Genomic DNA, 18614 nt, shown 5'->3' on the forward strand with positions numbered 1-18614 from the left:
GTCAGATGTTTGAAGGTCTTTGTTGTGCCACTTGTACCCTGAGTAGTCTCCTTTAATTCGGGACTCCTTGTTGTTGGCCAAAGAAGTCCCAATCCTTTTAAAGGTAAATGTTTTCTGAGGCTCTACTCTACATGTGTTCCAGGGTGTATTGAAGTGACTCCTTTTAATTTTTGGAAGCACTTGCACATAGTGCATTTGTTTTACCAGTCTAGAAGTCCGACCTTTTCCAAATGAGGAAAAAATGTTTCCAAGGCCATCCTCTGTGTTTATTGCATTCCCTCCTTTCAATTTTTGATAGACGTTGCACTGAGTACATAGGCTTCACCTGTCTAGGAGTCCTAGTCCTTGCAAATGGGAAAAAAAATGTGAAATCTCATGCACATGATTCCTTTTTTTTCCTGACTGAAATTAAAAACTACTGCATTTTTCAGTATTTTTGCAGCATTTTTTCACCATTGAAACCAATGGGTACAAAAGCGCTACATATGAACATAGCCTAAGGGTTAGAGGAGGCATTTTTTCCCTCTAGTTAAACACTATTCACATTATTCTTCCGTAATGATGATCGGTATCTTCAGGGCAGGGCATCCTCTTTCATACTTTACATCTTAATGAGTTAGGTGACTCATTTATCTTAAGGCCCCGTCACACTAAGCAACATCGCTAGCAACATCGCTGCTAACGAACAACTTTTGTGACGTTGCTAGCGATGTTGCTGTGTGTGACATCCAGCAACAACCTGGCCCCTGCTGTGAGGTCGTTGGTTGTTGCTGAATGTCCTGGGCCATTTTTTAGTTGTTGCTGTCCTGCTGTGAAGCACAGATCGCTGTGTGTGACAGCGAGACAGCAACAACTAAATGTGCAGAGAAAAAAGGGGAACCAGCACGATCTGAAATTGGCATGCATCATATAAAAAGTGAAAATTCACAAATTTATTCCAACTGTACTATAATAAAAAAAATGAGATTTTTAGCAAATAATTGATCAATTTTTTGAGCCACCCCTGCCAACGTCACGGCAAATCTCAATAGGGGGGTCCTACTCTACATTCTGTATTTCATGTGCCATGCGGCCTCCTAGATAAAGTTAAAAGCAGAACCATAATGGAGCACACATACCTGCAACCTGTATATAGCCGCTTCCATGTTGCAAAAGAGGCAATTGTGGATAGAGACCAGCCCAGGTCTCAGCATGTGGAGCAAGCTCTACACATACCAGGACTATATCAGAACTGATCCTCCCAGTGCCAACCAGCAACCATTGATAAAGGCGGACCAGATCCAAGAATGGTGCTTAATTAGCATTGCCTGTGGAAAGGGGTGAGGTAACTGAGTCTGAACAGCTACCAACAGGAGGAATATATTGCAAACCAAAATCAGGCGTGCATGGTATGGTGTTGGTCAGACACCAGATTTGTAGCATAACTACGGTCAAAACAGAGAAAAAAGGGGAACCAGCACGATCTGAAATTGGCATGCATCATATAAAAAGTGAAAATTCACAAATTTAGATGTGCAGGCAGCAGGAGCCGGCTTCTGCAGAGGCTGGTAACCAATGTAAACATCGGGTAACCAAGAAGCCCTGTCCTTGCTTACCCGATATTTACCTTCGATACCAGCCTCCGCCGCTCTCACTGTCAGTGCCGGCTCCTGCTCTGTGCACATGTAGCTAGCTGCAGGACACATCGGGTTAATTAACCTGATGTGTGCTGTAAGTAGGAGAGCAGGGAGCCAGCGCTAAGCATTGTGCGCTGCTCCCTGCTCTGTGCACATGTAGCTGCAGCACACATCAGGTAATTAACCCCATGTGTGCTGTAAGTAGGAGAGCAGGGAGCCAGCGCTAAGCATTGTGCGCTGCTCCCTGCTCTGTGCACATTTAGCTGCAGCATACATCGGGTAATTAACCCGATGTGTGCTGTAGCTAGGAGAGCAGGGAGCCAGCGCTCAGTGTGCACTGCTCCCTGCTCTGTGCACATTTAGCTGCAGCATACATCGGGTAATTAACCCGATGTGTGCTGTAGCTAGGAGAGCAAGGAGCCAGCGCTCAGTGTGCGCTGCTCCCTGCTCTCTGCACGTGTAGCTCCGTGCGGTGGTAACCAAGGTAAATATCGGGTTGGTTACCGATATTTACCTTAGTTACCAAGCGCAGCATCTTCCACGCGGCGCTGGGGGCTGGACACTGGTTGCTGGTGAGCTCACCAGCAACTCGTGTAGCCACGCTCCAGCGATCCCTGCCAGGTCAGGTTGCTGGTGGGATCGCTGGAGCGTCGCAGTGTGACAGCTCACCAGCAACCTCCTAGCAACTTACCAGCGATCCCTATCGTTGTTGGGATCGCTGGTAAGTTGCTTAAGCTGGTGTCACACATAACGACGACGACAACGACGTCGCTGCTACGTCACCATTTTCTGTGACGTTGCAGCGACGTCCCGTCGCTGTCGCTGTGTGTGACATCCAGCAACGACCTGGCCCCTGCTGTGAGGTCGCCGGTCGTTGCTGAATGTCCAGCTTCATTTTTTGGTCGTCACTCTCCCGCTGTGACACACACATCGCTGTGTGTGACAGCGAGAGAGCGACGAAATGAAGCGATCAGGAGCCGGCACTGGCAGCTGCGGTAAGCTGTAACCAGCGTAAACATCGGGTAACCAAGGGAAGACCTTTCCCTGGTTACCCGATGTTTACGCTGGTTACCAGCCTCCGCTCTTGCTGCCAGTGCCGGCTCCTGCACTGTGACATGTGGCTGCAGTATGCATCGGGTAATTAACCCGATGTATACTGTAGCAAGGAGAGCAAGGAGCCAGCGCTAAGCAGTGTGCGCAGCTCCCTGCTCTCTGCACTGTGACATGTAGCTGCAGCACACATCGGGTTAATTAACCCGATGTGTACTGTACCTAGGAGAGCAAGGAGCCAGCGCTAAGCGCGGCTCCCTGCTCTCTGCACATGTAGCACAGCGACGTTATGATCGCTGCTTCTGCTGTGTTTGACAGCTAAGCAGCGATCATAACAGCGACTTACAAGGTCGCTGTTACGTCACCGAAAATGGTGACGTAACAGCGACGTCGTTGTCGCTGTCGCTTAGTGTGACACCAGCTTTAGTGTGACGGTACCTTTAGAGTTATTTGACTTCTAGATTCGAATTTGTAAGAAATACCGGTTCTGGGTAATTGTATTATCCTTTTGCATAATTGTTGGGCAGGTGGGAGGGGGATGGCTATGCAGCCTGGCCATCAACATCTCCTCCTACCTAAGATTAGATGCCTGTAGACAAGGATGACAGCAATCAACTGTAGCTACCAGGGGTATAAAAGACTCGGTCATGCCTCCAAAAGAGAGACGTATCTGAGTATGACAAGGGGAACTGACAAGGAAGGAATTTGCTTGCAAACACTTGTTGAAGCTGACTGGATATAGAAAGCTGAGTGTGGAGTGTCCAGGTATGGTAACCGCGTCCTCAGAGAATGGACAATAAGGTTATGAAATTAGGAAAATATTGTAACCTTTATAGTTTATATAAAATATTATAATCAAAATCTATTTTATAGAACAAATGAATCTCTGCACTATTAGTTGTCTATTTTATATGATCATTGCTTGGAAGAAATTATTTATGCCTCCTGGCAGCCTCTGACTTTCAGTGATCGATAAGTACATAGTGAGCAGCAGCTGCAAGTATACCCTAGCACATTGACTGATGCACTGAAGAGCCATCGGTCAGTCAGTGCCGGACATATTGCACCTGCCACTCACTATGTACTGACCGGTCACTGAAGCCACTCCCGCATGTCTCTGTGACTGAAAGTTGGAGGCTGCAGGCAGGAATAAAGTTAATTTCTTCCTAGTGGTCAGGCTTTCAGTGGACAGATTTAGAACAATATTAACCTTCAGATTAACTCCATATCTGCAAAATAATAGCATTTGGAGACATTACAGGTTCCCTTTAATGAAAAACTCCAAATTTAATGATTAAGAGGTGTGTCCCAATACTTTTGTCCCTATAATGTGGGATATATATACAATATGTAATCTAATCTCTGCAGCACATTCTTCTCTGCCTTTGCTGGTCTATGTGACCTTTACTGGAAGGAAAACATATTTCTGTTTGCTCTTAGGTACAATACCAGGGAGCTCTGACATTTTCTGCACTGCCCATTCTGTGAAAAACTAGATCATAATTGTGTAATGAAATAGTGAACTTTTGAAAATGTACAATATCAGAGTCTCTGCTTTCATTATTTATTGTATCTTTTTTTGTCATGTAGGGGTGGAAGTAACAAAAATGTAACAGTCGGTTGCCATCTTAGATAACAATAGGATGCCCGCGGTGTAGGTGCGATATGGGAAATTATTCCTAATTAACAGTCACATAAATAGGAACTGTGTATAACATGGCTTAAATAGATATCTGTGAAATTGTCACGGGCGGAGGAGGGGACGCTGCACTCTCCCACTGCTCGGGTCCGGCTGCTGCTGCTGCTCGGTAGTGGCTCGAGCGGTGTGCCAGATCCCGGGGACTCGAGCGGCGTTCCTCGCCCGTGAGTGAAAAGGGGAGTTGATTGTGGGGATTTGATATTGTCCGTGACGCCACCCACGGTTGTGGTGAGGTTGTGACACCACCGCTGCTCTGGACGGGGATCCCGGGAGCGGTGACAGGGAGCAGCTTTGATGTTAGTTCTCCCCTCCGTGGGTAGGGGGTTGGTTGTCCCAGGGCCCGGTGATGGGGTAGGGATGGATGGCAGGCGGGTGACGGGGCCTGGAGAGGTGCAGGGTCGCGGGGGCAGCGCTGTGCCGCACGGCACGGTGGTACTCACTCAGCCAATGATGAGGACACAGTTCTTGGTAAAACACACGGCTGGATGGATGGGTCCCACAGACGGCTGCGGTGTTGTTTCTCCCGGCAGGTTGATGGTGACTGCCTTTCCCTGCACCTGTGTTGTGTAACGGTTCCAATGGGTTCCCACCGGTAACCCACTCCCCAGCTTGGATGGGTGCTGGAGGAGCCCCTTTTGCCCGCAGGCTCTGGCCCTGGGAACTTTAGCCTTGGCGGTGACTGTGTTTCCCTCTCTCGGTTGGACGGTTGCCTTCTGTCGGGACTTGGCTGCTGGGAAACCCAGGAGGTTCCCTTCGCTAACGGATTTGGCAAATTCACGGCGACTCCTAGCCTTGCCGGGGTCCATAAGCCCCTGCCGGGTGGTGCTGGCTTCTCCTTGCGTACCGGTCCGGTACTGCCGGGCCACCGCCTGGCCACGGTCCTTACGGTTAGCTCAAATAGGCCACTCCTGCAGACGGTCACCACCGTCTGCCAACCTTGCTGTTCCGTCCGGGCCACTCACCCGGACACACTTCAGTCTGCTCTACTACCACTTTCCTTCCTTTCACTTCCACTGCCTTCACTAATCTGCAAACTTCAACTACTTTTCCCGCCTCCAGGACTGTGAACTTCTCGGTGGGCGGGACTAACCGCCTGGCCCACCCCCTGGTGTGAACATCAGCCCCTGGAGGGAGGCAACAAGGGTTTTTGTCTGACTTCGGTGTGCCTGACCGGGAGTGTGGGGGTGTGTTGGTGTTGTTCTCTGTGGCCCCTGGCTTGTCCAGGGCGCCACAAAATATTATGCTCTCACACTGTGTGCCCTGAATATTGTTAGCCCACAATGTCCACACTTGTAAGTTGAGGACTAGGTCACTGTTTCATATAGACTAATCTTTGGTAAGTCCAGCTATGGTTGCTGCCTTTTTGTTTTGCTGATTTTCACCAGAATGGTGGGGAGAGCATTAGCAGCAGCAAGGTGGATGGTCGCAGCAGCAAGGTGGATGGTCTACTTGGTCTAATGCATATGTCGCGGGCGGGGAGGAGGGTGTCAGCACACTACGCTCACCCCTTCTGTTCGGGTCCGGCGGTTGCTGCTCAGTGGTGGCTCGAGCTGTGGGCCGGATCCCGGGGGTTCTCGAGCGGCACTCCTCGCCCGTGAGTGAAAGGGGGGTTGTTGGGTGTGGGAATTGTTTATTGTCCGTGACGCCACCCACGGTGGTGGTGATTTCACCACCGCTGCTCTATATGGGGATCCCGGGAGTGGTGATGCGGAGCAGCCAGGTGTTGTGTTGCCCCTCCGTGGGTAGGGGTTGGTGATCCCGGGGCCCAGTGATGGAGAGGGGAGATGCAGGGCCTGGTGGGCGCAGGGACGCGGGGGCAGCGCTGTGCCTTGCAGCACTGTGGTACTCACTCAGCCTGAGACGTTGACACAGTTTTACGGTAAACCACACGGCTGGAAAGACGGTTCCCACGGACGGCTGCACTTGCTCTCCCAGTAGGTAACGGTGATGTCCCTCTGACCTGCACCTGGTGTTTCTGTGTTGGTAGCGATGGGTCCCCACCGGTAACCCGCTCCCCGGCTTCAAGCTGGACCGGAGGAGCTCTACTTTGCCCGCAGACGCTGGCCCTGAGGAACTGGTGCCTTGGCGGTGGCGGTGTTCCTCCTTAATGGTTGGACTGTTGCCTTCAATCGGGACTTGGTTGTTGGGGGATCTACGTCCCCTTCACTGACGGATTCGGCAAATTATGGCGACTCCTAGCCTTGCCGGGGTCCGAGAGGCCCCTGCCCTGGTGCTGACTGTCCTTTGCACGCTGCTCCAGACCGCCGGGTCACTACCCGTCCGCGGTCCTTCCAGGAACTCCCGAACAGTCACCCCTCTGGACAGTCACCGTCGTTGCTGACCTTGCTGACCTGTCCTGCACACAGCTGGACTCACTACAGGCTTTCTTTCTGTCACCTTTCACCTTCCTTCAACTTCTCCTACTCCTCCTCTACCACTTCCACTTCACTTCTACTTTCACTTCCTTAACTCATCTTAGCTGTTTACTCAAGCTCTCCCTGAGCTAATCTGCCTGGTACTTCCTGCCTCCAGGGCTGTGAACTCCTCGGTGGGCGGAGCCAACCGCCTGGCCCACCCCCTGGTGTGAACATCAGCCCCTGGAGGAAGGCAACAAGGAATTCTGGTTAGCTTTGGTGTTCCTAACTGGGATGTAGGGTGTGGTGGTGTGATGACCTGTGACCCCTGGCTTGCCCAGGGCGTCACATTCCCCCTTAGCAAAATGCAGACCGTCCGCGGGCTGCCCGTCCAACACCGGTTTTATTTTTCTGAAAAATATAACATTGTAAACGGTAACATATATACATTTTTAATAAATCTTCCCATAACGGGAGGCACATTACTTTAACGTTGCATAACGATTTACGGTTACGGTTTCCGCTCTCTCCCACCCAAGCAACCTGGCCCTGATGCTGCCCCTAAAGCCCAGGCAGCACCCCTTGACCCACAGTCCAGCACACGGTACCCGAGCGGGATCTGTCCTTCCCCTCCAGAGGGTAGCCACCGGTTCCTTTGGTGGCTGGGCCCCAGCCTGCTCTGCTGAGGGCCCTCCCTCCAACCTGCCTCTCCGGAGGCGGCTGTAATACTATTGTATGTTCTGAGGATTTCGATAGCGTTAGGGCAATGACAACCAGAGACGAGTTCTTGGTACAAAGATGTTTATAATATGTAACCACGATAGGTACACAAACGGAACAAACACAGTAGAACAATAACACACGAAATACCTTCCCGAATCGGAGCGAAGGGAATTCCCGGGGCCACGCACCGGACTCCCCCAGGGAGACCACCAAGAGCGAACCCCTATACAGGGACTGTCTGGCAATCACCCCGGAAGGCCTAAATGCGCAGCAGCCGGGACACAAGGGGCAAGAGGTAAAGTCCAGAAGTGTCCGTACGGGATGATAGTCCAGAGTGGTTACGAACCGGAAGGAACCGGGCAGAAGTGCTAACCAAAGATGGCAGACGGAGTCCGGGCACAGCTTGAAGAAACCGGGTAAGGTCCAGAGTCGGTGTCGGTAGTCTTTCAGGAGGATCCAAATGGCAATCAGGAATTAGGAGCAGCAAAGCAGGAGCACACAGCAAGCAGTATACTCAGGCACTGGACTAGGCTTAGAGGCGGCCTTTTAAGCAGCTGGACAGGAAGTAGGGCAACAGAACAGTAAACTCCATGTTAACCGAGGGCAAGCTCTTTCAAAAGAGAACTGGAAATCCCGGAAACCTGACAGCGGCATTGCGGAAAACGGTAACGGCAAACAACTTTTTACAAGCCACTTAACGTTTGTGGTTGCCCTGCAAGTTCACGGGCTTGTCCATGAGTAGTTCCTCATGCAAAACTTTTAAACGGTCCCCACTGGGACAACGGTGCCGACTCCGGCCGGTTGCAAATCAAGCAGACAATCAGGTGAAGTACACGGTAATCATTTTCATCATTTTTCAAAACTTTCAAACAAAAACACAACAACTCACACAGACTTCCTGACCCCCCCCCCCCTCCTTAAAGGACAGTCTCCCTGTACCTAAGTGGGGGTCTACCTAGGTTGGGATGGGTAGACCTTCGGGGACCGGTGTCAGTGGGGCTATGCAGTGGGGCAGAGGGAACAACCGGTTCCTCCTCCCTTCTATCGTGCGGGACAGGCGGAGGCATAGAAAGCTGGGTACAGGTTCATCCCTGGGCACTGGCAATGGTTCTGACTCACGGTCGACCGCTTCTTCATCCACAGGTTGTAGGAACAGTATCACTGGAAGAATCACCGCGCCGTTCTGTGTAGGCCAGTCTGCTGGGAAGTCACCCATCACAGTGTGGATCACCTCTTTTGCCTTCTCCGCTGGTGGAGGAACTGGTACTTCAGCCGTTGTCCTCAATGCTGGTGGGCACCTTTTCAGATGGTCTCGGGAAACTGTGGCCAAAGTGCCCCCTTGGTCACGACTGATCTGGTAGGCCTTCCCATCTTCCCACCCTGTGGGTTGTATGACGTATGGGATTGGTTCCCATTGATCATCCAGCTTGTGGGTCTTCCTCTTCCGTTTTAACACCACATCTCCTGGCTGGAAAGGGCCCGCAGACGCTTTCTGGTTGAATCGCTGCTCCTGCTGTTCTCGGCTTCGACTTAGATTCTTCTCCACATACTCCTGAATCTGCCGGTATTGTGCTCTCCGCCGAGTTTCCCATTCAGCTGTCGAAGGGAGTGCTTCTGGGGACTCCAACCCGATTTCTAGGTCCACCGGCAGACGGCCGGGACGAGCCCTCATCAGGTTTGCTGGGGTGCACTTTGTTGAGCTAGACGGGATATTGTTGTACATATCGACCAAGTCAGGTAGCTTCTCCGGCCACAGGTTCCGCTCTTCCAGCGGTAACGTCTTGAGGAGTCCCAGGACCAAGTGGTTCATCTTCTCACACATGCCGTTGGTCTGGGCATGGTAAGGGGTGGTCCGGATCTTCTTACAGCCGTACAACTGGCAGAACTCATGGAACACCTCCGCTTCAAAAGCCGGGCCTTGGTCAGTAAGCACTTTTTCTGGATATCCATGCGGACGGCAGAAATAAGCTTGGAACGCTCGAGCAGCAGTTCGGCCAGTTAGGTCCTTGACGGGGACAACCACCATGAATCTTGAATAGTGGTCTACGATGGTCAACGCGTAGGCGTACCCACTCCTGCTGGGGGTGAGCTTGACATGGTCTAGAGCGACCAGCTCTAGCGGTTGATGTGTGATGATTGGGTGTAGGGGCACCCTCTGGCTGGTCTCGTCCTTCCTTCTCAGCGTGCAAGGACCACACTCTCGGCACCAGGCTTCTACCGACTCCCGCATCCCACTCCAGTAGAACCGCTCCCTCAACAGCATCTCCAGCTTCTTCCACCCGAAGTGTCCGGCACCATCATGGTATGCCCGCAGAACAGTAGCCACATCAGCTTGGGGAATACCCAACTGGCAGATTTTCTCATGGGTCTTCGGGTTGATCAGCTCATGGTACAGCTTCCCTTGATGTAGATAGAGCCGTTTCCGTTCTTTCCACAAGCGCTGGGCTTCAGCTGGAGCGGCAGGGTCTATTCCAACCGCACCTTGTTCCACCAGGGTCTTGACGAGGCGGACAGCCGGCGCCTGGTTTTGGGCTTCCTGCCATTCCTGACTGGGCCGTGGGTCCAGATCCACCCGTTGTTGATATATTTGTACCTTCTCAGTTGGTGGCTGGTGAAATGCAGGCAGCTCAATCTCCTCGAGGTCATCATCCTCGCCCCCTTCTTCTGACAAATGGGGCATTCGGGAGAGTGCATCAGCGTTAATGTTGACACGACCAGCTCGGTACTTGATGGGGAAGTCGTAGTTGGCTAGCCGGGCCACCCATCGCTGCTCCAAGGCGCCCAGCTTAGCTGTGTCCAGGTGGGTCAACGGATTGTTGTCCGTGAAAGCGGTGAATTTTGCGGCAGCCAAGTAGTGGCGGAACCGCTCGGTGATAGCCCATACCAATGCCAGGAGCTCGAGCTTGAAGGAGCTGTAGTTCTCGGGGTTCCTTTCAGTTGGCCTAAGCTTCCGGCTAGCATAAGCTATCACTTTCTCCTTCCCATCCTGGACCTGGGACAGGACTGCTCCCAGTCCCACATTGCTGGCGTCCGTATAAAGGATGAATGGGCAGCCATAGTCAGGATATGCTAAGACTTCTTCCCCAGTCAAGGCCGCCTTCAGCTGGTAGAAGGAATCTTCATGCTTTTCCTCCCACACCAGTGGGGCCCCTAGGGGTCTACCACCTTTGGTCTGTCCCACGAGGAGATCTTGCATGGGAGCAGCCATCTTCGTGTAACCTTTGATAAAGCGCCGGTAGTACCCCACCAGACCCAGAAACTGCCTTACTTCCCTCACTGTGGCTGGTCTCGGCCAGCCCTGGATGGCAGTGATCTTCTCAGGGTCGGGGGCGACACCTTCTGCACTTACCACGTGCCCCAGGTATTGCACTCTGGGTTTCAGCAGGTGACACTTAGAAGGCTTCAATTTCATCCCGTATTTGGCAAGGGACGCGACCACCTCGGCCAGGTGCTCCAGATGGGCTTCATACGTCTGGGAGTAAACAATCACGTCATCCAAATACAATAGGACGGTCTCGAAATTTAGGTGTCCCAGACAGCACTCCATCAGCCGTTGGAAGGTTCCCGCAGCGTTGCACAGCCCGAACGGCATACTATTGAATTCACAGAGCCCCATCGGAGTGGTGAAGGCGGTTTTCTCCCGGTCCTCCGGTGCCACTGCCACTTGCCAATATCCGCTGGTGAGGTCAAGGGTAGAAAAGTAATTTGCAGTTCTCAGTGCGGCCAAAGACTCTTCAATACGAGGCAGTGGGTAGGCATCCTTATGGGTTATCTGATTAATCTTCCGGTAGTCCACACACATCCGCATGGTACCATCCTTCTTTTTAACCAGTACCAACGGAGCGGCCCAGGGACTACAGCTGTCCCGAATAACCCCTGCCTCCTTCATATTCCTCAACATGTCTTTGGCACACTGGTAATGCGCAGGGGGAATAGGCCTGTACCTCTCTTTGATAGGGGGGTGTTCGCCGGTGGGGATGTGGTGTTGGACCCCTTTGATCCGCCCAAAGTCTAGTGGATGTTTACTGAAAACCTGTTCATACTCCTGCACCACCCTGTACACCCCTGCTTTGTGATGTGTAGGAGTATCGTCAGTACCCACGTGTAGCTGTTGGTGCCACTCCTTTACCACCCCTTGAGGCGGGGAAGTGTTGGTGTTAGGTGGGGAGACTGAGGGACTGGCTTCGTGGATGGTGTGGGGATCCAGGGTGAGCAGCTTGGCAATAGTGGCATACCGGGGAAGCCTGACTTCTTCCTCCCCACAGTTCAACACCCTCACAGGCACTCTCCCCTTCTTTACATCCACCACCCCTCTGGCGGCCATTACAGTGGGCCAGTGCTCGGAGGGCATGGGCTCCATCATAGCAGGGTAGTCACGCCCCTGAGGCCCTACTGCTGCCCTACACCAAATCATCATTTCGCTCCTAGGGGGCACAGTCAATGGAGCAACATCCATCACTCTCACTCCACCAATCTCCCCTCCTGTTGAGCTTACATGCTGGCGGTACATCAGAGCTCGGATCTCACGCTGCACAGCTCTCTGCCGGCTCCCTGCCACTGTGGCGGCTAGCTGTTGCAATAGGGTCAACACATCAGCCATGCAGTGCTCCATCACATTGGTTCCCAGCACTATCTTCGGATTATGATCACTGGGTTCATTCATGATCACAATCATACCCTGGTGTTGCAGTTCAGCTTGCCCCACTGTCATAGCCACTTGTTTATACCCCACCTGGGTCAATGGAAGTCCATTAGCGGCAATTAGTGTTATACTATTATCTGGGGGTGCCAGCTCGTCTATTGCCCAATACCGCTGGTACAACGTGTACGGTATGGTGGTTACCTGTGATCCAGTGTCCAAGAGAGCCATCACTGGTATGCCGTCCACAGCCATGGGGATGATGGGGCGGGCCCCGATATATCGGTCCTGCCAGTCCGGGGGGCCACGATGTTCTACTCCTGAGGATTGGCCCGGGGCCCCAGGGGTTGCTCGTTTAACGGGCACTGTCGGAAGTAATGACCCGGCTTACGGCACTTGTAGCAGGTTGGGGGTCTGCTCCTCGGGTTATTAGCACTTCTCCGCTGCATCCAGGGAACATCCTCGGGGCTGTCAGCAAGCTGTATCTGTGCTGGAGGCTGAGATCTGGTCAGAGGTTGTAGTGCAGCAAGGATCTTGGCGAGGTCTCCGTCCATGCGACGGACCTGGGCTGCCAGTTCTTCCACTGTGCTGCTTGGGGCTGTAGGTATTGGAGAGGTTGATAAGGCAGGGGCCGCCACAACGGGGGCCGTCTCGACGGGCCACGGGGCAGGTTCCCGAACTTCTGCAGCTGGGGGCTGTAGTGCTTTAATGGCCCGTTCCTTTAACACAGCAAAGTCCACATCAGGGTGTTCCAGGGCCCACAGCCGGAGTTGTTTACGATCCTCAGGGGACATCATTCCCTGTGCAAATTGCTCTACTAACATCTTGTTGCTATCCGCCTCATTAATAGGATTCACCCGCTTTAGCGTGCGGAGGGCGGTTTGCAGACGTAAAGCATAGTCCCGAATGCTATCCCCAGCCCGTTGCCGGAACTGGTAAAACTGCATCCTCAGCTCAGCTTCAGTCCGGGTCTCGAAGGCAGTCTGTAGCTTCTCAAAGATGGTGGCTACAGAGAGCCGGTCCCCCTCGGCCCAGGTCTCCACTTCCTGCTCAGCCGCAGCGGTTAACTGGCCTAGCACTATCGCTGCACGTTGCTTATCAGTCAGGGGGTACAGCTCCAGCAACGGGTTAAGCTTTTTCCGGAAGGCCTGTAAGGCATCCGGTTTCCCGTCATACTGCGGTAGCCAGGCAGCTCCGGGCGCATAGGGCAAGGAGAACGGCATGACCTGAGCGAGAGCGGGGGGCCGCGGCACCTCCCGCCGGTACGGCCGGGACCTGGGCAGGCCCATTCCCATCCGCGGGTGCCGCTGCGGCTGCGACCACTGCTCCTCCAGCGGCTCCGTCGGGCGCAGACATCTTGTTTCTGTCCCCCTTAGCTCTTTCCGGCCCCTCCTCTCTCGGGGCGGAGTTTTGGCCTTCGCGCCTCTGCTACTCGAGAAGACGCTCGAGCGGGAACTTTTCGCGCCAAAGATGGCGACTTCTGAAATTTTTCAGCCGGATACCTCCGGCGGTAACAAGGCGCACCTCTACCAAACGGCAGAGCGGTAAGATCCTGTTCGTGACGCCAAGTTGTCGCGGGCGGGGAGGAGGGTGTCAGCACACTACGCTCACCCCTTCTGCTCGGGTCCGGCGGTTGCTGCTCAGTGGTGGCTCGAGCTGTGGGCCGGATCCCGGGGGTTCTCGAGCGGCACTCCTCGCCCGTGAGTGAAAGGGGGGTTGTTGGGTGTGGGAATTGTTTATTGTCCGTGACGCCACCCACGGTTGTGGTGATTTCACCACTGCTGCTCTATATGGGGATCCCGGGAGTGGTGATGCGGAGCAGTCAGGTGTTGTGTTGCCCCTCCGTGGGTAGGAATTGGTGATCCAGGGGCCCGGTGATGGAGAGGGGAGATGCAGGGCCTGGTGGGCGCAGGGACGCGGGGGCAGCGCTGTGCCTTGCGGCACTGTGGTACTCACTCAGCCTGAAACGTTGACACAGTTTTACGGTAAACCACACGGCTGGAAAGACGGTTCCCACGGACGGCTGCACTTGCTCTCCCAGTAGGTAACGGTGATGTCCCGCTGACCTGCACCTGGTGTTTCTGTGTTGGTAGCGATGGGTCCCCACCGGTAACCCGCTCCCCGGCTTCAAGCTGGACCGGAGGAGCTCTACTTTGCCCGCAGACGCTGGCCCTGAGGAACTGGTGCCTTGGCGGTGGCGGTGTTCCTCCTTAATGGTTGGACTGTTGCCTTCAATCGGGACTTGGTTGTTGGGGGATCTACGTCACCTTCACTGACGGATTCGGCAAATTATGGCGACTCCTAGCCTTGCCGGGGTCCGAGAGGCCCCTGCCCTGGTGCTGACTGTCCTTTGCACGCTGCTCCAGACCGCCGGGTCACTACCCGTCCGCGGTCCTTCCAGGAACTCCCGAACAGTCACCCCTCTGGACAGTCACCGTCGTTGCTGACCTTGCTGACCTGTCCTGCACACAGCTGGACTCACTTCAGGCTTTCTTTCTGTCACCTTTCACCTTCCTTCAACTTCTCCTACTCCTCCTCTACCACTTCCACTTCACTTCTACTTTCACTTCCTTAACTCATCTTAGCTGTTTACTCAAGCTCTCCCTGAGCTAATCTGCCTGGTACTTCCTGCCTCCAGGGCTGTGAACTCCTCGGTGGGCGGAGCCAACCGCCTGGCCCACCCCCTGGTGTGAACATCAGCCCCTGGAGGAAGGCAACAAGGATTTCTGGTTAGCTTTGGTGTTCCTAACTGGGATGTAGGGTCTGGTGGTGTGATGACCTGTGACCCCTGGCTTGCCCAGGGTGTCACACATATATCTTATGACATGGATGGAGGAGACCAAATCATTGACTTGTAGTTCAGAGTAGGATATGAAGGAGCAAGTAATTCCTCGCTAACTGCCTAGTCATTCACACATTAGAACATTGCAGCCATTAAAAGGGGCAGTAAATACTGGGACGGGATTCTGCCTCTTCCCTGTCTCTCCACCAGACTGGCAGAAATGCAAGGACCACCTCTGGTGTCATGTCATGAAAACACAGGTTGGGGCTCATTACTGTTATTTTAGTTATCAACGGTGCATCTTCGACCAAAGGTGGTGTCACACACAGCGACGACGACAACGACGTCGCTGCTACGTCACCATTTTCTGTGACGTTGCAACGACGTCCCGTCGCTGTCGCTGTGTGTGACATCCAGCAACGAGCTGGCCCCTGCTGTGAGGTCATTGCTCGTTGCTGAATGTCCTGCTTCATTTTTTCGTCGTCGCTCTCCCGCTGTGAAGCACACATCGCTGTGTGTGACAGCGAGAGAGCGACGAAATGAAGCGAGCCGGGAGCAGGAGCCGGCATGTGGCAGCTGCGGAAAGCTGTAACCACTGTAAACATCGGGTAACCAAGGGAAGACCTTTCCCTGGTTACCCGATATTTACCTTCGTTACCAGCCTCCGCCGCTCTTGCTGCTAGTGCCGGCTCCTGCTCTGTGCACATGTAGCTGCAGTACGCATTAGGTAATTAACCCTATGTGTACTGTAGCTAGGAGAGCAAGGAGCCAGGGCTAAGCAGTGTGCGCAGCTCCCTGCTCTCTGCACTGTGACATGTAGCTGCAGTACACATCGGGTTAATTAACCCGATGTGTACAGTAGCTAGGAGAGCAAGGAGCCAGCGCTAAGCAGTGTGCGCGGCTCCCTGCACATGTAGCGACGTTATGATCGCTGCTGCGTCGCTGTGTTTGACAGCTAAGCAGCGATCATAACAGCGACTTACAAGGTCGCTGTTACGTCACAGAAAATGGTGACGTAACAGCGATGTCGCTGTCGCTATATGTGAACCCAGCTCAAGCCATAGCCATCACAACAGGACAGATCTGAAAGCAAACTGAAAATGAAGGCAGAGATCTGCGAGAAGGTGACATGAAGTATATTGGGAAATTCTACAATCTTAAGATTATTATTTATTATTATAGCACCATTTATTCCATGGTGTTTTACAAGTGAAAAGGGTATACATAAAAACAAGTACAATAATCATGAACATTACAAAAACAGACTGGTACAGGAGGAGAGAGGACCCTACCCGCGAAGGCTCACTGTCTACAGGGGATGGGTGAGGATACAGGAGGAGAGAGGACCCTGTCCGTGAGGGCTCACAGTCTACAGGGGATGAGTGAGGATACAGGTGGAGAGGACAGAGCTGGTTGCGGAGTGGTGTACTGGTCTGAGGGTTGTTGAGGCCTGTAGGCTTGCGGTAGAGGTGGCTCTTCAGGCTCCTTTTGAAGCCTATATTGATAAGTAATCACTTATTTTTTCCAAAGAGAGATACCTGAGGAAGGGGGAGGTTGTACCCCCGAAACGCGTAGTGGCATGTTAATCTTCAATAAATCTACTTTCCAACAACCTCATCACCACTTTTCTGAGCAGCGCAGCGAAACCGTGCATTTATTCTTTTTTTTCCCCACTTATTTTTTCCAGATTTTAAGTTGCACAAATATCATAAAAAGCAGAATACAGAAATAAATATCAGAACCCATTTCTTTTCTAGCTATTTATATTTATATATATATATATATATATATACACATATACACATACACATACACACACACACACACACACACACACACACACACACACACGTATACATACACCCATACCCCGTCAGCGAGGGGTTCTGCTGGCCTCACTCTGACGCGCTCCCAGCCAGGAGCCGCCACAGTCACTCCTACTCCAGCCGGAGGCCCGGGACCGGAAGTAGGCCCCCGTGTTGGCCACTCCCACCTCCCGGTCGTCGCGGCCGGAACGCAGATTCCTCCCGCCGGCCGGAGCAGCCGCCAGATTCTGCTGCTGCTCGGCCCGCAGCGGAGGGTCCCCGGAGGGGCTCTGACATCACCTCCTCGCCCCCCCCTGCGCCCGGGGAATACCTGCGGGGGGAGGGGCGTAACCGCCGCCCGCTGCTACTGGGGGAGCGAGGGGAAGGCACCAAGAGGTAACTCCGGCAGCCCTGATGTGGGACTGCACTGCCAGGGGCCCGTGCACCGCTACTGCTGATCACCTGGAGATCCTCTCTGCAATCCCTGTTCTGTTCAAGCTGCAGATCTGCAATGTCCGGATCCATCAGGCTGGATGTCATGATGGAGGTTCCCCAGCCCGTCCAAGCTGTCGTCCAGGAAGTGCAAGAGAAGGTAACTGGCTCCCACCTCCTCCTATATATCCATGCAGCTCCTCCTTTTCCTCCCACCATACTCCCCTCCCTAACCAATCATCATCTTCTTCCACCTTCCTATGATATCACCATTTAACCCCATCAACTCCCTACCCTCCAGACTGTCATGTCGCCCCTACACCCTATGGGTTCCATGGCTTTCTGAGACAAGGTCTGAAAGTTGTCTTGCTAATGCAGCAACCTGATTCATGCTGAAATGAAGCAACAGTAGGGCCAGCTATAATGTCACGATGTGACTTCAGGATAGAATACAAAATTATGTACAGCAGCACTCTGAAAAGCTAAAATATGTAAACATGAAATATAGGGCTTTTGGCACTGTATTACTGCTATTGGAAAAAATTAGATACTTGATTTACAAGTATTCTCACAGTAGAAAAGCATATAGAAAAATATATTGTATTTTCACAATGGTCCTGTAAAAATTTGGAGTGAGGGCCGCATGATAACCCTGTTAATGTGGTGTAGGAGGAGGAGGAGAACAAGAAAATTTATAAACCATGAACTGTACAGTGGGTACGGAAAGTATTCAGACCCCTTTAAATTTTCACTCTTTGTTTCGTTGCAGAATTCAAAAAAGGTCATTTTTTTCTCATTAATGTACACTCTGCACCCCATCTTAACAGAAAAAAACAAAAATGTTTTTAAACAAGAAAAACTGAACTAACACATAGTCATAAGTATTCAGACCCTTTACTCAAGCACTCATATTTAAGTCACATGCTGTCCATTTCCTTGTGATCCTCTTTGAGATGGTTCTACTCCTTCATTGAAGTTCAGCTGTGTTTAATTAAACTGATAGGACTTGATTTGGAAAGACACACACCTGTCTATATAAGACCTCACAGCTCACAGTGCATGTCACACCATATGAGAATCATGAGGTCAAAGGAACTGCCCAAGGAGCTCAGAGTCAGAATTGTGGCAAGGCACAGATCTGGCCAAGGTTACAAAAGAATTTCTGTAGTACTCAAGGTTCCTAAGAGCACAGTGGCCTCCATAATCCTTAAATGGAAGATTAGGACCACCAGAACTCTTCCTTGACCTGGCTGTCCAGCTAAACTGAACAATCGTGGGAGAAGAGCCTTGGTGAGAGAGATAACGAAGAACCCCAAGATCACTGTGGCTGAGCTCCAGAGATGCAGTAGGGAGATGGGAGAAAGTTGCACTGCAGACCTTTACCAGTTCGGCCTTTATTGCAGAGTGGCCGACAGAAGCCTCTCCCCAGTGCACGACATATTAAAGCCCTAATAGAGTTTGCAAAAAAATAAGATTCTCTGGTCTGATGAGACAAAGATATGACTTTTTTGTGA

The sequence above is a fragment of the Anomaloglossus baeobatrachus genome, chromosome 8 (assembly GCF_048569485.1).
Source record: "Anomaloglossus baeobatrachus isolate aAnoBae1 chromosome 8, aAnoBae1.hap1, whole genome shotgun sequence".
In the NCBI taxonomy this organism is placed as follows: Eukaryota; Metazoa; Chordata; class Amphibia; order Anura; family Aromobatidae; genus Anomaloglossus; species Anomaloglossus baeobatrachus.